Source organism: Eretmochelys imbricata, chromosome 23, assembly GCF_965152235.1.
Source record: "Eretmochelys imbricata isolate rEreImb1 chromosome 23, rEreImb1.hap1, whole genome shotgun sequence".
In the NCBI taxonomy this organism is placed as follows: Eukaryota; Metazoa; Chordata; order Testudines; family Cheloniidae; genus Eretmochelys; species Eretmochelys imbricata.
Genome location: NC_135594.1, coordinates 8,571,926 through 8,598,111, shown reverse-complemented (window position 1 = coordinate 8,598,111; position 26,186 = coordinate 8,571,926). Strand labels below are relative to the sequence as shown.

Sequence of the window (26,186 nt, the reverse complement as noted above, 5' to 3'; positions counted from 1 at the left end):
GTCCCTGCAGCCTCGGGGCAGCCCCTGTGCCCATCGCTGACCCCGCCCACAGCTTCTGCCTGCTCGAGCAGCACCTCTGCCCCCCAGCAGGGGGCAGCCTCCCGCTTCTCGCCCACCTGCTGCCTCCTAGGGCCCGGAGAGCAGGGCTCTGAGAGTTGGGGTTACGCTCCCGTCTCCCCTGGGCTCTGCTTGCCCCCCCCCCAGGGGGCTCAGATTTCTAATGGCGCCTGGGAGCCACCTGCCTCCCCCAGGCTGCTTCCTTTGGCAGATGCCAGGCCTAGCCCCTCGCTCCCGCCCGCAACGGGCATGTCAGTTTAGCCCAGGTCCACACACAGCCAGGCCCAGGGTCTTACAGCGTCCAGGGGGGTGGGGCCAAGCCTCAGCCAAGCTCTGTGGCGATGGCCCTGCCAATCCCTGGGCAGCTCAGGAAACTTCGCCTGCATTCCCGTGTGAAACGCCTGAGCAATTATCAATTCCAGAGTCAAATCCGCCTCTGCCCCCATCCCCCCTGAGATCTGCAGCAAAGATTTTATCTGGAATCCCCGAGAAATCGGTCGCTATTTAACCCCCCCACAAAGGGAACCCAAGTGTCCCCGAGCCCTGACACTCGGCTCTGTCTGGCCCCTGCAGGGTCTGGCTCTCAAAGCTTTCAGCCCTCGACCCTTTCGCCCCGACAATCCATTCCCGCTAGCCTCTCTCACCGAGGGGGGCAAAGTGTTTGGATCTTCACACAGCAGGTGCCTGGGAAGTACCCATCGGGTGGGTCACAGAGTCCCACAAAGGGTTTTTTAATTCAAGTGCAATTTGCCTTTAACCCAGCGCCCCTGTGGCTTAGTGTTTGCTTTGCTTGGGAGCTACTGAGCAGTGAAAATAAACCAACTTCTAGCACATGAAAAGTTGAAGCGCTGGGAATCATTTCATCTCCTGTTAAACCATAACCACCACCACCCTGCCGCTGGGCTGGGCTGGGCGAGCTGCGAGGGTGTGGTTATGGTCTGTCAGATTAGCACTAAGAGGCCCCCTTGGGCTAGGTGCTATACACACAGAACATGAGACAGACAGTCCCTGCCCTAAAGAGCTCACAGTCTAATTAGACAAAGGATGGGAGGGGAAACTGAGGCACAAGGAGGGGAAAAGGGTTTTACCAAAACTCACAGGGCCAGTTAGTGGCAGAGCGTGGAACAGATCCCATGGGTGCAGTCAAGTACTCTGCGCACTAGGCTGTGCTGCCTCCCAATCCAGAGGCAGGAGGTGGAGAGGAACCAAAGGGGTGCTGGTTCCGCATGGGTCACACACAGGCAGGCCTGGCAGCACTGAGCTGAAGGAAGGGGAGGGGAGCTGGGGTTTGCACCTGCTGATGGGAGCTGGGGCTGCGGCTGGAGACTGGCAGGAGGGGCCTGAGAGGAGGGAACATAGAATCATAGAATCATAGAATATCAGGGTTGGAAGGGACCTCAGGAGGTCATCTAGTCCAACCCCCTGCTCAAAGCAGAACCGATCCCCAATTAAATCATCCCAGCCAGGGCTTTGTCAAGCCTGACCTTAAAAACTTCTAAGGAAGGAGATTCTACCACCTCCCTAGGTAACGCATTCCAGTGTTTCACCACCCTCCTAGTGAAAAAGTTTTTCTTAATATCCAACCTAAACCTCCCCCACTGCAACCTGAGACCATTACTCCTTGTCCTGTCCTTTTCTACCACTGAGAATAGTCTAGAACCATCCTCTCTGGAACCACCTCTCAGGTAGTTGAAAGCAGCTATCAAATCCCCCCTCATTCTTCTCTTCTGCAGGGTAAACAATCCCAGTTCCCTCAGCCTCTCCTCATAAGTCATGTGTTCCAGACCCCTAATCATTTTTGTTGCCCTTCGCTGGACTCTTTCCAATTTATCCACATCCTTCTTGTAGTGTGGGGCCCAAAACTGGACACAGTACTCCAGATGAGGCCTCACCAATGTCGAATAGAGGGGAACGATCACGTCCCTCGATCTGCTCGCTATGCCCCTACTTATACATCCCAAAATGCAATTGGCCTTCTTGGCAACAAAGGCACACTGCTGACTCATATCCACTGAAACCCCTAGGTCCTTTTCCGCAGAACTGCTGCCTAGCCATTTGGTCCCTAGTCTGTAGCTGTGCATTGGGTTCTTCCGTCCTAAGTGCAGGACCCTGCACTTGTCCTTATTGAACCTCATCAGATTTCTTTTGGCCCAATCCTCCAATTTGTCTAGGTCCCTCTGTATCCTATCCCTGCCCTCCAGCGTATCTACCACTCCTCCCAGTTTAGTATCATCCGCAAATTTGCTGAGAGTGCAATCCACACCATCCTCCAGATCATTTATGAAGATATTGAACAAAACCGGCCCCAGGACTGACCCCTGGGGCACTCCACTTGACACTGGCTGCCAACTAGACATGGAGCCATTGATCACTACCCATTGAGCCCAACAATCTAGCCAACTTTCTACCCACCTTATAGTGCATTCATCCAGCCTGTACTTCTTTAACTTGCTGACAAGAATACTGTGGGAGACCGTGTCAAAAGCTTTGCTAAAGTCAAGAAACAATACATCCACTGCTTTCCCTTCATCCACAGAACCAGTTATCTCGTCATAGAAGGCGATTAGATTAGTCAGGCATGACCTTCCCTTGGTGAATCCATCCTGACTGTTCCTGATCACTTTCCTCTCATGTAAGTGCTTCAGGATTGATTCTTTGAGGACCTGCTCCACGATTTTTCCGGGGACTGAGGTGAGGCTGACTGGCCTGTAGTTCCCAGGATCCTCCTTCCCTTTTTTAAAGATTGGCACTACATTAGCCTTTTTCCAGTCATCTGGGACTTCCCTCGATCGCCACGAGTTTTCAAAGATAATGGCCAATGGCTCTGCAATCACAGCCGCCAATTCCTTTAGCACTCTTGGATGCAACTCGTCCGGCTCCATGGACTTGTGCATGTGCAGCTTTTCTAAATAGTCCCGAACCACCTCTTTCTCCACAGAGGGCTGGTCATCTACTCCCCATGTTGTGATGCCCAGTGAAGCAGTCTGGGAGCTGACCTTGTTAGTGAAAACAGAGGCAAAAAAAGCATTGAGTACATTAGCTTTTTCCACATCCTCTGTCACTAGTTTGCCTCCCTCATTCAGTAAGGGGCCCACACTTTCCTTGGCTTTCTTCTTGTTGCCAACATACCTGAAGAAACCCTTCTTGTTACTCTTGACATCTCTCGCTAGCTGCAGCTCCAGGTGCGATTTGGCCCTCCTGATTTCATTCCTACATGCCCGAGCAATATTTTTATACTCTTCCCTGGTCATATGTCCAACCCTCCACTTCTTGTAAGCTTCTTTTTTATGTTTAAGATCCGCTAGGATTTCACCATTAAGCCAAGCTGGTCGCCTGCCATATTTACTATTCTTTCGACTCATCGGGATGGTTTGTCCCTGTAACCTCAACAGGGATTCCTTGAAATACAGCCAGCTCTCCTGGACTCCTTTTCCCTTCATGTTAGTCCCCCAGGGGATCCTACCCATCCGTTCCCTGAGGGAGTCAAAGTCTGCTTTCCTGAAGTCCAGGGTCTGTATCCTGCTGCTTACCTTTCTTCCCTGTGTCAGGATCCTGAACTCAACCAACTCATGGTCACTGCCTCCCAGATTCCCATCCACTTTTGCTTCCCCCACTAATTCTTCCCAGTTTGTGAGCAGCAGGTCAAGAAAAGCTCCCCCCAGTTGGCTCGTCTAGCACTTGCACCAGGAAATTGTCCCCTACGCTTTCCAAAAACTTCCTGGATTGTCTATGCACTGCTGTATTGCTATCCCAGCAGATATCAGGAAAATTAAAGTCACCCATGAGAACCAGGGCGTGCGATCTAGTAGCTTCTGCGAGTTGCCGGAAGAAAGCCTCATCCACCTCATCCCCCTGGTCCGGTGGTCTATAGCAGACTCCCACCACTACATCACTCTTGTTGCACACACTTCTAAACCTAATCCAGAGACACTCAGGTTTTTCTGCAGTTTCGTACTGGAGCTCTGAGCAGTCATACTGCTCCCTTACATACAGTGCTACTCCCCCACCTTTTCTGCCCTGCCTGTCCTTCCTGAACAGTTTATAACCATCCATGACAGTACTCCAGTCATGTGAGTTATCCCACCAAGTCTCTGTTATCCCAATCACGTCATAATTCCTTGACATCACCAGGACCTCCAGTTCTCCCTGCTTGTTTCCAAGGTTTTGTGCATTCGTATATAAGCACTTGAGATAACCTGCTGATCGCCCCTCATTCCCAGTATGAGGCAGGAGCCCTCCCCTCACAGACATTCCTGCCTGTACTTCCTCCCGGTATCCCGCTTTCCCACTTACCTCAGGGCTTTGGTCTCCTTCCCCCGGTGAACCTAGTTTAAAGCCTGCCTCACTAGGTTAGCCAGCCTGCTGGCAAAGATGCTCTTTCCTCTCTTCGTAAGACGGAGCCCGTCTCTGCCCAGCACTCCTCCTTCATGGAACACCATCCCATGGTCAAAGAATCCAAAGCCTTCTCTCCGACACCACCTGCGTAGCCATTCGTTGACTTCCACGATTCGACGGTCCCTGCCCTGGCCTTTTCCTTTCATGGGGAGGATGGACGAGAACACCACTTGTGCCTCAAACTCCTTTATCCTTCTTCCCAGAGCCATGTAGTCCGCAGTGATCCGCTCAAGGTCATTCTTGGCAGTATCATTGGTGCCCACGTGGAGAAGCAGGAAGGGGTAGCGATCCGAGGGCTTGATGAGTCTCGGCAGTCTCTCCGTCACATCGCGAATCTTAGCCCCTGGCAAGCAGCAGACTTCTCGGTTTTCCCAGTCAGGGCAGCAGATAGATGACTCAGTCCCCCGGAGGAGAGAGTCCCCGACCACCACCACCCGCCTCCTTCTCTTGGGAGTATGGTCGTGGAACCCCCCATCTCAGGACAGTGCATCTCATGCCTTCCAACCAGCGGAGTCTCCTTCTGCTTTCTCCCCCCAGACATATCATCTGGTCCACTCTCTGCAATGGTACCTGTGGAGAGAACATGAAAGCGGTTAGTTACCTGTGTCCGCGTTGCTGGAACCCGGACATTCCCCCTTCTTCTTCTGGAGGTCACATGTTGCCAATCTTCTTCACTGGTCTCTTGGCTCCGCTGTGCAACCTGCTCTAAATCTTTAGAGCTTTGTGCCCGTAGAAGCATATCCTGACTTTTGTCCAGAAAATCCTCAGTTTCTCATATGCAACGCAGGGTCGTTATCTGTTGCTCCAGACCTTCAATCTTCTCTTCCAATATGGAGACCAGCTTGCACTTTGTACAGACAAAGTTGCTTCTGTCCTGTGGAAGAAAGACAAACATGGCACATCCAGTGCAGGTCACAACAGCTGAACCCCCCCATTCCATATCACCTTCCTACTATGAGCTTCCTCAGAACAGCCATGCCAGGAGCAGTGTCCCAGCCCCACAGTGCCCAGGGCTGCCCAGCATGTGGGAAGGGGGCAGCAGCACTGACAGGGCAGCTCTTTGTTACGAGAGTCGCTGTGGAGCAGCCCCCGAGCGAGGCTGGGAGCCCAGCACCCCAGGGCTGGACGGGCCCCGTAAACAGGAGCAACCCCTGGTGGGCTGGCAGCTGGAGGCCGTCCTGCAGAGAGTGCAGCTCTGGCCCCCCCGCAGCCCCCGGTGTTCTGCCCCTGGCACAGTCTAGGTTCAGCCTAGTTATTCCTGCTTCTGAGCCATGGACCCCGGGGGACACGACCAGCTGGGATCCAGGCCCCCAGCTGGGAAGAAGCTAGTCCAGGCCCCGGCGGCTGGAGCTCTGGAGGGCATGTAAAGCCCAGGAAGGCCCAACCTCAAGAGGCTCAAGCAAGAGGTTTCACTTCTGGACTGGCCACAGACCTTCTGCAGCCCCGGAACAGACTCAGCACAATCTCCTTCCCATCCTCCCATCATTTTAACACCTCCCCAAGCCCCTGCGGGGCTGCCACAGCCCGGGCCCCCCAAGCCACCTTGCCTGGTCCCTAGGGTGTTTTGGCCGCTGGCCCCATGGAGCTCGGCCCAGGAAGGGTGAAGGATCCTGTAAGGCCCAGGGAGGGGTTGGTCCCTTCACCAGGGGCGGCTCTGGGTAGTCACAGCCACAGGTACTTGGCCAGAAAGGCAGCCAGGATCTTGCAGAGGTTCTCCACGGTCTGGGGGTGCAGGTTCTGCTCCGTGTCCTCCATCGTGTGCCAGACCCATGGGAAGGGGGTGGCGATGAGGTGCAGCACCGGCACTCCTGCGGCCAGACAGATACATGGATAGTCAGCAGGGATCCAACCCAGGATCTGCATCACTGCAAGCACCAGCCTCTACTGCTGGAGCTACAAGAGTAATTCCACTATTGTCAGCACTAGTAGACTATTATCCCCATGTGGCCCAGCCACTAGCGGGCGACGGGCGACATTCTAAACCCACACACTGTCTCAGTAGATGGAGCCAGGCCCTCAGGCATGACCTGGCCTTACATCTAGGAGCTATGTGCTCCCCTGACCTAGCAACGAGCAGCTGGCCCAGGTGCATTATGGGAACCAGATTGGCCAGAGACATCAAGTGAGTCAGGGCCAAGTGGCTAGATAGCAACGATGTGTTTATAAAGTCTTTCACTCCCAAGGATCCCAGAGCCTAAGTTCAAAATGCAGTCACCTCTGGGGTGAAGTGTGCCAGGCAGGCAAACATCATCTATAAAGCATGTTACCCCTGTAAATAACACCTAGCTCTTGCATAGCCCTTGTCCTCAGGGGATCCCAAAGCACTTTACAAAGGGGGTCAGAATGATTCCCCCCACTTCACAGATGGGGAAACTGAGGAAGACAGCAGCAAAGTCACCCAGCAGGGCAGTGGCAAAGCCAGGACCTGAACCCAGGTCTCAGTCCCTTGCTCCTCTCATGAGGCCAGGCTTGTGTGGGAGCCTGGGGGAGTCTCACCATGCTTGATCTGCACACATTCTGTCCTGGCTCCCCCGGGGAGGCCTCCCCAGCTGTCCATCCCACTCTGCTCTGCACCTGGATGTCCGGTAGCATGGGGCAGGACAGGTACCTTTGCGAAGGAAGGGGACGTGGTCCTCTTCGACAGGCCCATAGGCAGGCTCCCGCTGGAAGTACGTCTGCTCCCGGGGGTGGGACTGCAGCAGGCCCAGCCGGTGCAGACGCTTCTCTGGGCGACACAGAGAAGAGAGTGAGGAATGGGCTGGTTCCTGGGACCTGCCAGGCTGGGGCACGGCAGAACGAGCCCCACAGGGGGCTACACCTGGCCGCTCACACCAGAGCTCCCTGAGGACACGGAGACGCTGCCGGGGAGGGAGGGGGGATTTCAAACCTGACAAGTCGTGTTTGAGGGAAATAAAGTGTTGGTGAAAGATGCCAGGTCAACAGCCCTGGGGACTGAATCCCCAACTCCCAGCTCTGTCCCACAGCTGGGGATAGAACCGAGGAGTCCTGGTTCCCAGCCCCCCTGCTCTAACCACTAGACCCCACTCCCGTCCCAGAGCTGGGGCTAGAACCCAGGCACCTTTATTCATTGTCAGACAGACGCAGGACCATCAGGACTGGCGGGGGGGGGGTAGCTGTCCTGCTACAGGTGCCTGGGGGGGCAAGCCCCCTCCCACCCCTGGAAGAAAGAAAGGTTTGGTACCGATGCCGACGAGCCGGTCGAACCAGGAGGCAGTGAGGGGGAAGTGGTTCTGGATGGTCGGGTGGCAGGCCCCCAGCAGGTCCAGCAAGATAAACAGGCTCTGCAAGGAGGCAACGAGGGGTTTAATCTGTAGGGGCCCAGTCACCCCAGGAGGATCTGAGGGAGGGATTGGTACAAGATCCAGTGCAGACAGATTGAGCCCCCCGCCTACCCCGCACAGGCACCCCCACCATCTCCCTCCAGCCTGAAAGATCCCCCATGGAGAACTCCCCAGAGGGGCAGGTGGGCGGCTCTCACCATAGCCTGGAGCTGGCTGGTGCCCGGCTGGTGCTGAGCCTTGGCCATGGACAGCCCCGTACAGGGAATCCCTCTCACTCCACTCCCCAAAGGCCTCCTCGCCGTCCAGGAACAGCAGCTGCAGCGTCACCTCAGAGCCCTGGGGAGAGACACGGGGCTCGCTCAACACCTGGCACTGCTGGACAGGTGAGAGGACTGCACCCAGGACAGCAGCAGAGCTAGGGATAGAACCCAGGAGTCCTGGCTCCCAGCTCCCCTGCTCTAACCACTAGACCCCATTCCCCTCCCAGAGCCAGAGATAGAACCCAGGAGTCCTGGCTCCCATCCCCCCTGGTTTTACACACTAGACTCCATTCCTTTCCCCAAGACAAGAGTAGAACCCCCAACCCAGGAAGCTCTCACCTGCTCCTTGGCCTTCAGCAGCTTCGCGTCCAAGGGCGTGGCCAGTTCCAGCAGGATAGCAAGCAAACAAAAGCACCTGGGGTTAGCACAGAGGAGTCCACTAGCCATAAGAAATAAACAGAAATAAACCTAATTGTGTCTTTCTAAACATTCCTGATCTACTTACACATCTGGGGGTTCCAAATAAGTTGTTCTAGGTATGATCTGATGCTTTATGATCATATCTGGCTTAAAGCTTCTCATAGCATAACTGCTCCCCGTCCCCCTCTTTCCTGAAGAACAACATCAGACGTTTTTTCCCCATTTTAAAAAATTCTAGCCTTCCCATCGGCTCTTTTGGTCAGGTGCCCACTCCCTTTCCTTTACCTGGGGGACTTTTTAAGCCTTTACAGGTAAAGCAAGCAGAGAACAGCCAGCAAGAGGGACTTCATAGCTAACTGGCTGGCTGGGTGTCCATAAAAAGGAGATCCCCCACACCTTCATTTATCACAGGGACTCTTAATAGATATCTCTGCACCACCGCAGGCTTTAACGGCTATGTCTTCTATTCCTGACTTTGGCTGATCAAAGGACAGCTGGTGGCAATGGGGTCCTTTCGCATGATGAGTTAGCCAAGTCATTAAAGCAATGGACTGGTAATCTCGTGTGTTCTGAACGTGTGGGTACAAATCTGTCCTTTGTTTTTACTCCATGTTTTGGCTGTGATGGCTATTGGGTCCTTCCTCCATTCCTCTTCTGCCCCTTCCTGCCCAAGCAACTCTTACAGTGACCAAACGAAGAACAGCTCCCAACAAAGTGGTTGTTTTTTTTGTCAGTTGGGACTCATGCACGAATCCTCTACACCCTGCCATGCCTAGTAACGTGCATTTGCCTCCCCCAGGTATTTCCCCAGAGCCCCATGTAACTTTGTTTGTCTGGCGAGTTCTTTGAAATAGTCCTTTGAAGCTCATAATGCTTCTGGAGGTTTACACTGGCCACGCCTCCCCCCTAGAGAAATTTTGTACAACCCCCAATAATACAGAAACTTTGCATTTTTAATACAATGGACTCCAAAGTGACTTACCCTTAATTCAGGTAGGTTCACCCAGGATGTGCCAGGACATTGCCAGATCTGTCCCGCACCCTAAACGCTAACATTCCCTGAGAGGGGTGCTCGTATCCCACAATGCACTGCAAAAAGCCCACACAAGACAATGTGCCTGATGGCAGCATGAGGGATGCTGGGATGACGACCCCGGAGCCACACACCTCTTGCCGATGCAGCCTGTTGCTGTGGAAACGCCCAGCGCTGGCAAAGGCGATGAAGTGTGCACACGCGCTAGTGCCCTGGCAGTGCTGGCACCAGCAATGTTCCCATGAACACTTTTTGTGTATCAACGAAAGGGGTCAGAGCGGACGGCGTGCAGTAAAATACTGCTCCCTGAAGATGAAGCGAGGAGGAGAGAAGAGGTGTTGTGTAGTCTAGGACAGATGTGTACAGTCCAAAGGCTGTTCTGTTCCTTGTGCTTCTCCTGAGATATTCCCTGCACAGGAGGAGATGCTCCCCTGCTGGCCTGTTCTAGCATCATAGAATATCAGGGTTGGAAGGGACCTCAGGAGGTCATCTCGTCCAACCCCTGCTCAAAGCAGGGCCAAACCCCACTTTTTGCCCCAGATCCCTAAATGGCTCCCTCAAGGATTGAACTCACAATCCTGGGTTTAGCAGACCAATGCTCAAACTACTGAGCTATCCCTCCCCCCTCCCCCGCAGCTGAGTGAATGCAGCTCCCCAGAAGGGAAACAAGCCCCATCACTTCGTGTCTTCAGTGCACTCTCTGAGAGGAGCCATACGTTCGCCTCGGCTCAATTCAGCTGCAGTGTAGCACTCCCAAGGGAACCAGAAAAGGCTTGAAGCTCTTGTTTGTTTTGTGGATACTAAGTTTAATAAGACTCCACTATTTAAACCGCCCCTGCTCTGGGAGTGTAAGATTTGGTGAGCCCAGACAGGAGAGGCTGAATTGCAATGATCTGATCTCTCCAAGAGAGGAACCCACCAAACTGCTGCAGACTGCTCCAGAGAAAGCTGCCAGGGAAGATTTCATTGGTTGCAAGTGCTATGGCTGGGAGAGAGTTAAAAGACCAGTAGTGGAGGTAGGAGGACTCTGATACCAGCTAAAGGATGAGCATTTAAGAGAAGTCTGTGACTCCCTGGGCATTTCTGGGACACCTCACAGTGAAACTGCAGCCAAAAGCTCTTTGACCTTACCCAAATATATCAGAATTCATTTCAATAGTGAAGAGCCAAACCTGCTGGAAAATCAGGGATTGTCTTACATTGCTGGCATTAAGAGAGAAGATTTTACAAGCCATTGCTACAGCAAAAGAGGAGCAAAATATCTGTCAATCCCATCCCAGAAAAGAAAACGAGTGTTAAAGAAAGACTTTAAAATAACAGGACAGTTTAGGAACTCCCTGCAAAAGGACAGGCTAAACTAAAGCAGTTTGGCTTATCAAACTGCAAATGGTGTTCCCAAGGGGACCACTGAGACAGAGATAATGGAAACTGTAATCAGGGCAGTTTGCCCAGGATTGAGCTTCAGGAGCTAGCTGGAGTGAAAAACTAAGCTGAGCCTGCCAAAATTGTGTACCCCCTTTCCCAGATCATTAATGAATATGCTGAACAGCACCGGTCCCAGTACAGATCATAGAATCATAGAATCATAGAATATCAGGGTTGGAAGGGACCTCAGGAGGTCATCTAGTCCAACCCCCTGCTCAAAAGCAGGACCCATCCCCAATTAAATCATCCCAGCCAGGGCTTTGTCAAGCCTGACCTTAAAAACTTCTAAGGAAGGAGATCCCACCACCTCCCTAGGCAATGCATTCCAGTGTTTCACCACCCTCCTAGTGAAAAAGTTTTTCCTAATATCCAACCTAAACCTCCCCCACTGCAACTTGAGACCATTACTCCTTGTCCTGTCCTCTTCCACCACCGAGAATAGTCTAGAACCATCCTCTCTGGAATCACCTCTCAGGTAGTTGAAAGCAGCTATCAAATTCCCCCTCATTCTTCTCTTCTGCAGACTAAACAATCCCAGTTCCCTCAGCCTCTCCTCATAAGTCATGTGTTCCAGACCCCTAATCATTTTTGTTGCCCTTCGCTGGACTCTTTCCAATTTATCCACATCCTTCTTGTAGTGTGGGGCCCAAAACTGGACACAGTAGTCCAGATGAGGCCTCACCAATGTCGAATAGAGGGGGACGATCATGTCCCTCGATCTGCTCGCTATGCCCCTACTTATACATCCCAAAATGCCATTGGCCTTCTTGGCAACAAGGGCACACTGCTGACTCATATCCAGCTTCTCGTCCACTGTCACCCCTAGGTCCTTTTCCGCAGAACTGCTGCCTAGCCATTCAGTCCCTAGTCTGTAGCTGTGCATTGGGTTCTTCCGTCCTAAGTGCAGGACCCTGCACTTGTCCTTATTGAACCTCATCAGATTTCTTTTGGCCCAATCCTCCAATTTGTCTAGGTCCATCTGTATCCTATCCCTGCCCTCCAGGGTATCTACCACTCCTCCCAGTTTAGTATCATCCGCAAATTTGCTGAGAGTGCAATCCACACCATCCTCCAGATCATTTATGAAGATATTGAACAAAACCGGCCCCAGGACCGACCCCTGGGGCACTCCACTTGACACCGGCTGCCCACTAGACATGGAGCCATTGATCACTACCCGTTGAGCCCGACAATCTAGCAAACTTTCTACCCACCTTATAGTGCATTCATCCAGCCCGTACTTCTTTAACTTGCTGACAAGAATACTGTGGGAGACCGTGTCAAAAGCTTTGCTAACGTCAAGAAACAATACATCCACTGCTTTCCCTTCATCCACAGAACCAGTAATCTCATCATAAGAACCAGTAATCTCATCATAAGATAACAAGTTGGCTTTAGCCATATCCTTGTGAAACACCCTATTGCTCCTCATGGATTCTTACCCTGCAGCCCCTGCCCATCCAGGTGCCTAAAGCAGGGTAATGGTCTCGCCACTGAGAGTGGTGGGTGCTCTCCTGTAATTTCAGATCAGCTCCCTCCCCTCCCCCCACACACAGAAGGAAATCCTGCAGCATTGAGCCAAACCCTCCATGAGGTGTCACTCCCCGAAGGGCTGGGTCCATCTGTGGGGCAGACACAGAGCGATCACAGATCTCCTCAAACAGCTGATACCCCAATGTAGCATGGCAATGATTGCCAGTGAAATACGTGCGACCAGCTCTGGAGCCATCACACAGGGACATGGGAACATTCGATTAACAAAGTAATAAAGCACTCAGTAGAGTGGATAAAGCACTGGACTTGTACTCAGGAAACCCGGGTCCTATTTCAAGTTCTGCGGCTGGGTAACCTCGGGTAAATCATTTCCTCGCCCCATGCCTCAGTTTCCCCATCCGTACAATGGGGATGATGAGGCTACTGACCTACTCGGTAAAGGGCTTTGCGATCTATTCATTGAAAGAATTGATCGGCCTAATTACAGCGCTGCGGGTGTGACCTTTTTCACAGCCCTGCACGGCATAGCTAGGTCAGTCTAATATTTCAGCTTATACCAGGCCTCGAACTGCACTTGGGTCTGGGTTGATTTTCAAATGTTAAAAAAAGTGTGTGTGGGGGGAACCCCAGTTTCACAAAAAAAATTCAGACTATTGATGTTTCTGTTTTACAGGATTCAAATAGAGTAATTAAAAAAAATATTTCAGTACGTATGCAATAGTGACACCGCGGTGGGTCGTCACCAGTGGGGCTTAAACCTGGGACCTCTTGATCTTAATGCATGAGCATGTACTGCCCTAGCTGAAAAGATAAAAGCCTGTTTACCTGTGAGGCACTAGGCTCCTCACGGTCTCGCTGGCCTGTCCACCACTAGAGGGGGACAAAGTGCCAGACCGGGCAGGCAGGGCTTACACATATTTGTTCAAATCATAGAATCATAGAATCATAGAATATCAGGGTTGGAAGGGACCTCAGGAGGTCATCTAGTCCAACCCCCTGCTCAAAGCAGGACCAATCCCCAACTAAATCATAAATAAATAAATGCTGAATGCTTGATTTTGCATTTCCCCCCATTTTTCTATTTCCCCCATTTTTGGTTTTGCATTTTCCCCCATTCCCCCCCCCCCACTTTTCTAATTAACTTCTAATAAACTTTTTCTCTTCTTTCCCCCCCTTCCCCTTTTTGCCATAGAACGTGATAATATAACCATGGCCAGGGTACGATTTTTGCTTTTCTCCTCTGCTTTTTCTGGGTCCCCCCCACACACACTTCTGCTCTGTAACTTTTCAGAATGGCTCCATGTTTGGAATAGTTACCCAGGGGCCAAAGGGAAAATGAGAGTTGGGCCCAGACCCTCCAAGGTATTTAGGCACCTAACTCCCACTGAAATCACTGGGCCCTTAGCGACCACCTGTGCAGATAACCCCCTCAGCGTAGCTTCAGATATAGCGGGGGGAAGAGTGTTTCTGTCGGTGTAGCTAACATTGTTTGGGGACATTGTTTCCTCCACAGGGAGAACAACTGCTTCCGTCGGTGTACGCTGTGTGTACACTCGGAGACTATGTTGGTAACGGTTCTGTAGTGTAGCCAGAGCCACGCTTTCCTTTTCCCGTTCAGTGATTTTGCCGGAGTTGGAGATGTTTTGAAAAGTTGCAGAGCAGAAAAAAGAGAAAAATAAAAAGGTAAAAATGAAAACAAAAAACCACCCCGGTCATCACTCATTCTGCTGCACTCGGGCAAAAAACAGGGAATGGGGAGGCAGGGGCAGGGGAAAGAAATTTCAAAAAAGCTGTGATTTTTTTAAAATGGAAATAAAAAAAATTTCCGTTAGGAATGAAACATTTTTGGCTATTTTGGAAAGTTCTCATTTAAAGCAAAATAAAAATGTCAAAAATAACATTTTTCAGTGAAATTTTTTTTCATTAAATCCTATTTTTTTGGTGGAATGTTTGTCAGGCGACGTACTTCCAGCAATTCTAGTTTGGCATCGGTTAGCTCACAGCTTTGTTTTCTGAACTCCAGCAAAGCACGTGCAGGAGCAGCTGAATCGCAGCCAAACTGACAAGAATCACACCTGCCACTCGCACCTGTGCAGCAACCACGCTGCGGGCGCAAAGGTTCCTCTATTTACCTGCTACGCCCCCAGCCCCCCTTCGTCCTGGGACAGAGGCAGGCATGGAGAACGTCCGCACAAGAGATGGAAGTTTCCCAGAGTGAGGAGTGACTGACGACAGGGGGTTATAACGGAAAGTGATTTCCCCGATTCACCCTTGTGTGATGCCAGCTTGTCACCAGGGCAACACACTGATTGCAACAGATGACTGCGATGGAGTGACACCGATGGCAATCTGTGAGGGCACAGAGGTGAGCTGAGCCCCCCGACGATAGCCGGTGCTGCATTAACGGCCACTATCTGAATCCTCGTCACTTGGGCTGAGATTCTGTGCAAGGGCCAGGACAGGGCACCAGCTCAGTCCCTCTTTGCCCCTCTGCCCAGCAGGGTCTTCACCCCTTGTTAACACTAGCTGAGAGCATTACTGGCCACGAGCACATACCGGGGCTCACTGGGGAGCAGATGGTGGCATGTGGGGCTGCCTAGACATTTTACATTCCCCACATGGAGGTGAGCCCGTGGCCTCCTGCCCACCCAGGCACCTGTGGTGGGGTAAAGTCTCCCCTCTGAGATTGGCATGTGCTCCCCCCTCATCCCAGCCCAGCCCTCCAGCTTTCCTACAGGGAAATCCCACAGCACAGAGCAAAACCATTTACCTTGGGGCAATGCGTCCCCTCCAGAGCCATCACCACCTGTGTGGCAGATACAAAGGGATCACAGATCACTGCCAACAGCCAAAAGCCTCATACAAAGGAGGGGTAGAAGAGCAACCTCAAGCAGATTTTTCTCAACTTTTTGATTCACTGAAAATTTGGAAAAAAAAATATTGTTTTCAAGTCAATCTGAAACAAGTTTCCCCACCCCCGGATTTTTTGAAATAGCCAGTGAACCAAAAAAATCAGCTAGTCTTTTGCGGCTCTGTTCCGTACTTGTATTTCATGAAGGTTTTAGTAAAGTAGACCATGATGACACTAATCCTGCCAAATATCTGTGTATCACACTCTGCCCTTCAGAGAAGATCGTGATATTTTGTCTTTTAATTAGTGGGAAAAACCAGCTCTTCCTCACCATGAAACTCAGCAATGGCTAAGAGGATGGTTCTTCGTCACCCAAAAACATGTAAACATTGCCCCAGGGACAGAGTTCTCACCTGGGAAATGTTGGGGAAGGAGAGGGAAGTTTTACATATTGACTCTAGATATCATGGTGTGACCCCAGCCCGTCCCAGCTCCCTGACCCCACTGCACCAAGCCCATCATTAGTGTATTGCATTACCATCCACATGCAGGTCCCAGGGGTCACTGGAGAGAGAATTGTTCTCCTGGTTATTGTCATCCTTGAGCTGGTAGCGGCAGGAAAAGGTCCCTGTCCTCTCCCTGGACACTGTATAGGGTGAGTCATAGACGGGTTTGTTTCCTTCCTTGCGCTGGACAGAAATCTCCTTCCCATCTTTGCAGAAGACAATGCGGGTCATGTGGGCGTCCAAAGGGACTAAACACGACAGCATGGCCGTGTCCCCTTGGTGTGCAGACAGCCTGTCCAGGAACAGCCGTGGGGCAGGGAGAGTGCCTGGGGAGCAAACACATCAGTGTTAAACACCTGGGGCCAGATCCCCCGCTGGTGTCAATCAGCAAAGCTCCATTCACTCCTTTGGAGTGGGGCTGATTGACACCAGCGGGGGATCTGGCTCCATTGACTCCAATGAAGCAATGCTGATTTACACCAGCTGGGATCTGGGCCCTTGGTGGTGTCACTCCCTGAGGCTGTGGTGTCTGGAGGGAGGGACAGGATGCACTGGGAGTGTGCAGAGATTTTAGCCTTTGTTTGTCCCACTTTTGGGCCCGATGCCCCAGTGCATGCTTCCCTTCCACGCCAGTGCAGTGCTATGGATTACAAGGGTTCGGCCAGGAGACAGGCAGAGGGGCAGAGATTGCTATTTGCCCCCATTTGAGATTGGATGCCCCTGTGTGTACCAGCAGCTTTGTGTTGCCATGTGAACCCACCTCATAGGGCCATTTCCGGTGGGATGGCAGATGCTGGGAGTCACCAGAGTAGCGCACAATGGCCAGAACATCCCAGGGAGCCATTGGGGATGTAAAGGGTGTAATGGGATGGGAGGTGTGAGTGTTACAGGAAAATCATCTCCAGCCTGTGTGCAAGGAAAAGCAGCCACCTCCACCCTCCAAATAGCCTGTCTCTCCACCCACACTGGTGTAAATCAGCAGTAACTCCCCTCAAGCCAGGGAAGTCCCACCCAAGAAAGGGGAATCAGGCCCCAAGACACTTACACTGATGCTGCACCGACCCCAATACTCTGAGTCCTTAGGGTCAAACCCAGCTCTGGTCTACGCAGAACAGGCACCCACTTACGCCAGTGGCTGAATTCAGTCCCCACTGAATACCAAATGGGTGCAATTTCCACTCTCAGCAAGGTTTGATCTATCACCTCTCACTGGCCACCTCACGCACCTCATGTGTCACAGTGCTGTCTACACGGCCAGTGGATTTGGCCCTCACTGGTTTAAATTAGGTGCTTTAACTTGATGGAACAAATTCTCAGTTGGTGTAAATGGATGCAGCTCCTTTGACTTCAGTGGACATGCACCTGTTTACACCAACAGAGGATTTGTTCTGATCTTGTTCCCAATGAAGTTACAAGGAATTCTGCCACAGGAAGCAGGTTTGGGCTTTGTGTGTCAGAGTTAAAAATGGAACCCAGGAGTCCTGACCCCGCAGTGATCTGCTCTAACCCACTAGACCCCACTCCCCTCACCGAGCCCTGACTCCCAGCCCCACTGCACTCCTTATTAGGCACCTTCTCTTCTTCTAATGTAGCCAATACTCACCTGGAGAGCTACAAATTTCCTGGCTTGCAGCAAGCAAACCTTTTAAATAAAATACACCGCATTCCTGTTAGTAGGGCAGACAGATGTGCTGTAGAACACTTAATTCGGTTTAAAATCAATGGACATTCTCCCAGCAAGGCAACATACAGATGCAGGATGGTGACAGCTGTGGAATCCCCTCCTTTAAATCTCTCCTATGCAATAAACTGCATTTGTTAATCGCACTCTTCCAATTAATCCCTCTCCCTTGCGACGGCTTCTCACCCACCGAGCTGCACGGCTGAGTAAAGGGGTCCCTAGACTCATGGATTCTCACGCCAGAAGGGACCATTGTGATCATTGGCTCTCACCTCCTGCAAAGGACTGTCCAGAGAACCTGACAATGTGATTCCTTTTTCTAGGCAAGCACCCGTGTTTGAGCTAGACGGTATCTCTTAGAGACACATCCACTCCTCATTTAATAACTCCAAGTCACAGACAATCTTACTGCTTCCCTTGTTAATCTGATCCAGTGGTAAATGAGCCACACTCCCTACGTGGGCCTTATTCCAGAGTGAATTAGTCTGACTTCACTTTCCAGCCGTTGGCTCTCATTCAGCCTTTGTCTGATCGATTCAAGAAATCTACCTCTGCTGTCAGAAATCTCCCTGCAGAGGGGCGTATACACTGTGATCAAGTCACTTTTTAACCTTCTCTCCCACCAGCTAACCAGACTGAGCTCTGTCAGCCTCTCACTGTCAGGCAGCTATTCCAGACCTCGCATCATTCCTGTAGCTCTTCCCTGAACTCTCACCTTTCCCCCACGTGTGGATCAGGTGAATAAGTGATTTAAAACGTCCCTGTCAATATTCAGTGCTGGGTCCGTGCTTGGGCCAGGGCCTGAGATCGCACATATATTGCAGCTGCTAAAATATGTGGATTTTGCTGGAAGGGTTGAAAGTGCTTTAAATCCCCTGATATAGAAAACAATAAGCAGGGAAAAGTAACAGTGTTTGGCAGTGCTAGGGATGTACTGGAGACCAGGGGCGTGTGAGCGCGGTGGGGGGTTGGCACAGGCCTCTGTGGGGTCTAGGGCCGTGATGCTAGTCTAATAGCGCATCTGGAACATGCCTCTCAGGACTAATTAAGCAAACAGTTCTCTGCCTGTCTCATCTCAGCCTTCTCCTAAAACCCAACCAGGCCCGTTGTGTCCATACTCACAGAGAAGCCATAGGCCCAGCGGCAGGATCATGGGGAGAAGCCGTGATAACCCCAAAGTCTGGCAATTCCACAGCGGCATCTGCCTCTTGGGGATCCAGGTGCCGTCTCTCAGGCTCTGCTCCATAGTGTCTCAGTGAGAGAAATGCCGTGGCTCTCTGATCTGGCCTCTCCGCTGCTGATCTGCAGGGACCAGAGAAGCTGCAGGTGCTCTCTGATCTGCCACGTGCTCCCCAAGGTTCAGAGAGAAGAAAAGCCACAGTCCCTGTGAGAGACGGGGCCGTGTCTGCTACCGGCCTCGCAATGGCCAGGGACCTCACTCCCTGGTGAGAGGGGGAGGTTGTTTGCACAGCTCCTCTCTCATGGGCTGGGCAGTTTCTCTGGTGTTCCCAAATGCTGAGGATTGAGGGGTTGATACCCTATCAGACCAGCCCCTCTGAGCCCAACTCTCTACCTTTGGAGTTTGATACTGGATCAGACCAGCCCCTCTGAACCCAACTCTCCACCTTTGGGGTTTGATACTGGACTAGACCAGCCCCTCTGAGCCCAACTCCCAGGCGAGCCCAGAGTGAGAATTACAGAGCAATGATGGCTTCCCATAGTTATTGCAGCAACAAAGTTTCTGTTTAAAGCAGAATTTTAAACTTTGCCTAAAATCCACATGACAAGTCAAATCCACCTGAAAAGTGGAAGCCTGGGTGAGTGGCTGAGGCAGAGTGTGTGAAGGAAATCTGAGGCCCTTTGAGAAAGAGGTTCTCCAGATAAATCCCCTAAAAATGGAGCTGTTTCCAAAATAACAACATTATTTTAGGGTTAGGTGTTGAAAAGGCCCCAAAGGAGTCAGGCACCGCTCATTCCTGGGCTTTCATGGCAGTCAGCGCCTCAGACACTCAAGCCCCTTTGGAAATTCCTCCCTGCATGTCCTGCTGTCACAAATGGCAGCCATCTTTACTAAGGGCAGCTTCCCCTTCACATCCCAAGGGTATAGCAACATGGCAGCTATCTGTCTAGAGGGAAGCCTGAGACTTTAATGCCATTATAGAAAAAGCCTGAAGCTGCCCATGGGGAAGATGGCTGCCATGACACTATGGCCTTGGAATGTGAAATTGAAGTTGCCCCTAGGGAGGTTGCCCCTAGTAAAGATGGCTGCCATTTTCCATTGTTTTCGCTAGGACTGAAGATGTAGGCTGCCCTCTGGGTAATGGTTATCATTTCCCTAAAGCCTTGGGAGGCTGCCCATGGCATAGATGTCCAATTTCCTCCTTGTTTTCAAATGGAAGTGAAGCCATAAGCTGCCCTCAGAGAAGATGGCCACCCATGTCCCTGATGTGGCAGAGAGGTTGCCCTAGGTAAAAATGGCCACTCTTTCTTTTTGTGGCCTGCAGGATTGAAGACTGTGGCTTCATTCCCCTTAGAAACAATGGGAAATGGTGGCCATCTTTACTTGGGGCACCCTCCCTGTCATACCCTAAGGTATCACTGACATGGCAGTGCAGCTTCCCATTGTTTCCAATGGAAGCGGTGGCCATCCTCATAACGATGGCCTCCATTTCCCCTCCTGCATGAGTACCATCTGCTCCTGCCCTCCCCCCCGAGAATTCATCCCATTCCCCAGTTTGTTCCATTTCCCCAGCAGGGCTCTCCAGGGCTCTTCATAAAGAAGCAACCGCCTCCCTTCCCCCCCCGCCACCGGACAATCCCCTTGTCCCTTTTCTAGCCATGTGGGGGTGACACTGCGCCCTCTCCCCACACTGCCCCCGTGCCCTGGGAGAGGCCCCTGTTGAGCGTTTGCCTCCATCTAATTGCTAGGATGCTGGATCCAGAGCACCCCATGTCCCATCCCTCTCTGTATGCTTAGTTGCCCATGGGCAGATCACAATGGGGGTGCTGGGACATCACTTGGGGGTGTGACTGAGTCACATGACTGACCCCATAACATATGCTGTGTCTGTTTCTGGATGACATCCCCCGGTGGCTCACGCAGGTCCCTGGCCAGGGTTATAAATAGGCTTCTCAGAATTCAATTTTTATTATAATTTTGACACATAATGTCGATATTGATTTTAAAGGTTTTTTTTAACATTTCTTGTCAATTTAAATGTTCACTATTGGCTAAAATCATGGGGTTTCGGCAACATTTTTATATTTATTAATTTATATTTCACAGTGGAGGAAATTACAACGGGGGGTCAGACAATAATTATTTAATGACAGTAGACATTGAGATTCAAAAGGTTAAAGCTTCATAACCATAAAACACAAATTGTCATAATCTTGTGTCAAAATATACACAGTAAATATCCTTAAATCAGCCTCTAATAATGTCTCACACGGCATTTCTCTTACTTAGCTTAACTGCAAATTTCTATTATTATCGATAGAAATATTTTCTCGTGGGTTTGTGTGCGTGCTGGGAAGTTGATGTTTGCTGACATTTACCAATAACAAGCGAATCCCTCCAAGCCTAGTTCTAAACAGAGCCCCCCTGCCTGTTGGGTGAGCAGAGAGACAGGGCTGTGGTTACTGGCTGTGGTCACTGTTCCCAGCGCAGGAGTCTCTCCCCCGCCCCCTGCGACCCTGTCCCCACAGCCCGGTAGTATTTATAGACACACTCTCAGAGCGATGCTGCTCTCAAGACACAATGATCCCCCATCACTTGTCGGCCGTGCTCATTTCTGTCTCAGGGATGATTGCAGTGCTGCATTCGCAGCATGGCTGAGGGGCTGGAAGAATAACCCCCAGTCCAGCCCTGGTAGAGGAGGTGGCAGTCCGTATTGTTCAAGGTCTGGCCTGACAGAGTAAAACACCAAACCGCAGCTTATTTTCTGTAACCACTTTGAACAATTTCATATTTAGGCAACAAATATTTCAGACTCTTTACAGCACAAACTTGTAGAGCATGCCTGTAATGCAGAGCAGACTGGGACTCGGGGCTGTATGGATCAGGGCTCATACTTCAGTGTCTGCCCCTATGCTACAATAACCAAGGGTAGAAATCACAGCCTCTGGGGAACCGTGTGGGGGGAGGGGGCAGGCGGGTTGAAAGAGTTCAGCCACTGTGAAAATTCCAGCTATCACTGGGAGCTCCCAGCCCTCCCGTCTGTGTGTGCCGTACCGGAGCAGGGCCACAGCTCTGGCCTGCTGGATCCGGCTCCCTGGCCCCAAGCCAGGCCCAGCAGGAGTGAAAATTAAACCCTTATTAAGCAAATATGTCTCTGCACGAACACAGGGGCTGGATCCTGGCCTGGTGACACACGCGTGACCCCAGAGTAAAGCTGCTGCAGGCCATGGGGTTCTTCTGGATTTACACACACACACACACACACACTGGTGTGACTGAAGGGCAGGGCAGTGTGAGGAGATAGGCCATCCTCACCACAGCTGCCCCAGAACACAGGCACAGAAAGCAGGAGCTGGCCAAGCCACCGACCAGGGAAGAGGGGGTACTGGGTGGGTCTGGAGTTAAGCTAACGTTCATATCCCATGGCAGGGGAACCTACGGGGGCTGCTTGGTGTCCCATATTTATCAGGGACCCCCCCAAGTCTGATCAATGAGCTACTCCCCCTGAGCCTGATGGACACATTTCTGCACAATGGCATAACCCACAGACCTCTCTGTAATCCCAGGCGACCCTCCAACCTGCCCAGGACAGGGGGGACACCCAGAGCCATTGGTCACCTCTCCTTCCTTCTTCTCCCTGCCATTCCACCCAGAGCCCTCTGGATCGTACTGAGCGATGGCTCTTTTCCTCTGGATGCAGGTGATGATCGGGGCAGCTGCCAGCAGGAGCACGACTAGGGCAGAGTGGAGGATCCAGACCCAGAGCAGGATAGCAGGCCCTGGGACAGGGGATGGAGCAGGGTGAGCGGTCTGAAGGTGGAGGTGAACTTGCAACATGAGTCCTGCTCACAGACGGGCCGCTGCTGAGTGCTGGCCCTTCTGCACAGGGGACATTGCACCTGGCCATGATACGTCGCTAACGAGCCTCGGGGAGCCTGTGAATACCCAAGCCCAGCTGTTTAGAGACCTCACGCCTGGCTCCTAACCCCGCAGGGATCTCGCTCTGCCCTGGTTCTTTGCCATCCTGTACCTAGCACCAAGGCAGGGGCAGCTGAGGTCGGCCCCTCACCTGTGCCATGGAGCCCTTTCCAAGGGGCAGCACTGACACCATGGTCTGGGGTTACCATGTTTCAAGTTCCCAAATACAGGACACTACTGGGGGAAGGGGAAGCTGAAGGGGGAGGGAAGGTACAAAGATTCTTTCTGCTTTGAATGGGGAGGGGGCAGAGCCCTGCAGTGGGCTTGGCATTGCCTTCAGAGCAGCGCAAAAATAAGGGAGGACCAAAAGAGAGGTCATGTCCAGGGAAACCCGGACGTATGGGAACCCTACCAGGGTCTGCTGCTGACCTGCGCGGGGCAGGATTGCAGCCCGGCAGCCACTGACTCCCTGGCCAGATGTTTGTGCCTGATGGTGCCTCACAAAGCCAGAGCCCACGTGAATCCTGCCTCCTCCCCAGGCCCCTGCCCCATGGACACACGTCCGTCCAGGCCATCGCTAGGGGCTCTGTGATAGGAGAACTGGCTAGTTCGTTTATCTCCTGGCTCCGCTGCCTGCGGAATCCAAACCCCTGTCTCTGCCCCCGCCAGGCTCTGCACAGCCATGGCCTCCATCGCCATGGGGTAAGAGTCCAGCTCCCTCCACACCGCCAGCCACAGCATGGGGACATGGCAGGCCCCAGCCTCCTGGGGAGCAGACGGTGGCATGTGGGGCTGCCTGGACATTTTACATTCCCCACACGGAGGTGAGCCCCTGAGGCCTCCTGCCCCCCCCACCCCCAGGCACATGCGGTGCCGTAAAGTCTCCCCTCTGAGATTGGCATGTGCTCCCCCCTCGTCCCAGCCCAGCCCTCCCGCTTTCCTACAGGGAAATCCCACAGCAGGGAGCAAAACCATTTACCTTGGAGCAATGTCCCCTCTCCAGAGCCCTCACCATCTGTGGGGCAGATACACAGCGATTACACATCACTTCAAATGCCAAAAGCCTCATACCAATGAGGAGTAGAACAGCAGCCTCAAGAAAGTTTTTTTTCCAACTTTTTGATTCACTGAAAATTTTGAAAAAAATTGTTTTCAAGTGAGTCCGAAACAATTCCCCCCCACCCAATTTTTTGAAATAGCCAGTGAGCCAAAAGTTAGTCATGCTGCTCTGTTCCGTACTGTAATTTATGAAGGTTTTAGTAAAGTAGACCATGATGACAATAAAACTGCTGAATATCTGTAACAGTTTGTCCATTTTCACATGCTGCCCTTCAGAGAAGATCACGATCTTTTGTCTTTTAATTAGTGGGAAAAACCTGCTCTTCCTCACCATGATGAGAGGATGGTCCTTCTTCACTAAAAACATGTAACCATTGCCCCAGGGACAGAGTTCTCACCTGGGAAATGTTGGGGAAGGAGAGGGAAGTTTTACATCTTAACTCTAGATATCACAGTGTGTCCCCAGCCCGTCCCGGCTCCCTGACCCTGCACACCAAGCCCACCATTAGTGCTTTGCATTACCATCCACGTGCAGGTCCCAGGGGTCACTGGGGAGAGAATTGTTCTCCTGGTTGTTGTCATCCTTGAGCTGGGAGAGGCAGGAAAAGGCCCCTGCACTCTCCTTGGACACTGTGTAGGGTGAGTCGTAGACTATTGTGTTTCCTCCCTTGGGCTGGACAGAAATCTCCTTCCCGTCTTTGCAGAAGACAATGCGGGTCATGGGGGCGTCCAAAGGGACTAAACACGACACCATGGCTGTGTTCCCTTGGCGAGCAGACAGCCTGTCCAGGAACAGCCACGGGGCGGGGAGAGTGCCTGGGGAGCAAACACATCAGTGTTAAACACCTGGGGCCAGATCCCCCGCTGGTGTCAATCAGCAAAGCTCCATTCACTCCATTACAGCGGGGCCGATTTACACCTGCTGGGGACCTGACTCACTCACTCCAGTGGAACGTGTCTGAACCCGAACCCTCCAATCCCTGCTGTGCTCCCAGGACCAGTCACTCACTGGGAGAGCTGCAGATTTCCTGGCTTGTGACAAGGGAGCCTGTGAAATAAACACAAAGGGTCTCAGTGCAGGAGGGGAGGTGGAACAGGGAATTATAGTGACTGGAGCTGGAAATACAGTCACATCCTCTAAAGGAAAGTGGCAGGTTTCAGAGTAACAGCCATGTTAGTCTGTATTCGCAAAAAGAAAAGGAGTACTTGTGGCACCTTAGAGACTAACCAATTTATTTGAGCACAAGCTTTTGTGAGCTACAGTTCACTTCATCAGATGCATACTGTGGAAAATACAGAAAATGTTTTTCTACACACAGACCATGAAAAAGACACCCACTTTTTCATGGTCTGTGTGTATAAAAACATCTTCTGTATTCTTCACAGTATGCATCCGATGAAGTGGGCTGTAGCTCACGAAAGCGTGTGCTCAAATAAATTGGTTAGTCTCTAAGGTGCCACAAGTACTCCTTAAAGGAAAGTGAGCGTCTCCAGGCAAATCTAGCTCCAGCTAGTAGAGAGAAATTCAGTCCCAGACTAACAATGGGCCACGTTCTGCCCCTGTGTTTATCCCCTAGCCAGAGACAGAATGAATTTGCTGTTAAGCTCCCTGGAGCCAATTTCCTCTCAGCACAGTGGCGGATTTTCACAAGCACAAAGTGCAGCTTGGTGTCCAGCTCCCAGTGTGAATTGGCCTGAGGATCCCAGCTAGCGATCTGCCCCTCTTGGAGCAATGGAGCCAGGTGCATTTACACCAGCCGGGGATCTGATCCACAGTCTATAACTTCTTATTTGCCCGGGGAGAAATCCGGGGTTAGCTGGTGCATTTCAGCCTGAGTGCAGATAAGGAACGGCTCCCTGTACCAGCATGTAGAGCTCACTGGACCCCAGACCCATGGCTGAAGGTTGGTGTGAGCATGCCAGAGACTCGCTGGAGATGGGTTAGGCCAACAGCTGACCCTGACCCCGTGCCGTGTTATGGGCCAGATCCTGCACGATTGGGGTCACTGAGAGCTCTCTCGTTCATTGCAGTGGGAGCAGGGTCAGGGCTGACATGTCCATGGCCCTGATCCTGCAGGCCGATGATCCATCCCTTCCACTCGTATGGGCATCCCTTGACTTGAATAGACTCTGGGCAGGCGTCAGGGCCTATACCAGCAAAGCAATGTGCAGGATCAGGCCCATGAGCACATACACGCTGGGGAAACACAGCTAGGCGAGTCAGTGGGAGGCTGAACACAGGTTTGTCTCCTGATCATCAGATCTTTAGCTCAGCATATTTTGCATTCACCATAAATATCAGCAAAGAGCCATGAGCAATTCACAGAACCCCCCCGTGCAGCAGGCAGAGCTGGTATCCCCTTTGTACGGAGCGGCTAAGTGACTGGCCCAGGGTCATCCAGGAAGTTTGTGGCAGAGCAGGGAATTCATCCCTCGCCTCTAAAGTCCCAACCATGGACCAGCCTTCTGGTACTGGTAATGATCACAGTGATTAATAATTAACTGCTATTTTCATAGAATAGTAGAATCAGAGAATATTTTAATTAATTTCAGCTGGGCTTTTCAGATCCCAGGGAAATCCCATTGTTACCCCCTAAAATCTAAT

At 51.8% G+C, this 26,186-nt stretch overlaps 1 pseudogene; it reads right to left on the bottom strand.

Moving 5' to 3' along the window:
* Positions 1-6,114: 6,114 nt before the first annotated feature.
* LOC144279294 (uncharacterized) lies at positions 6,115-24,302 on the bottom strand (annotated as a pseudogene).
* Between the last annotated feature and the right edge of the window lie 1,884 nt (positions 24,303-26,186).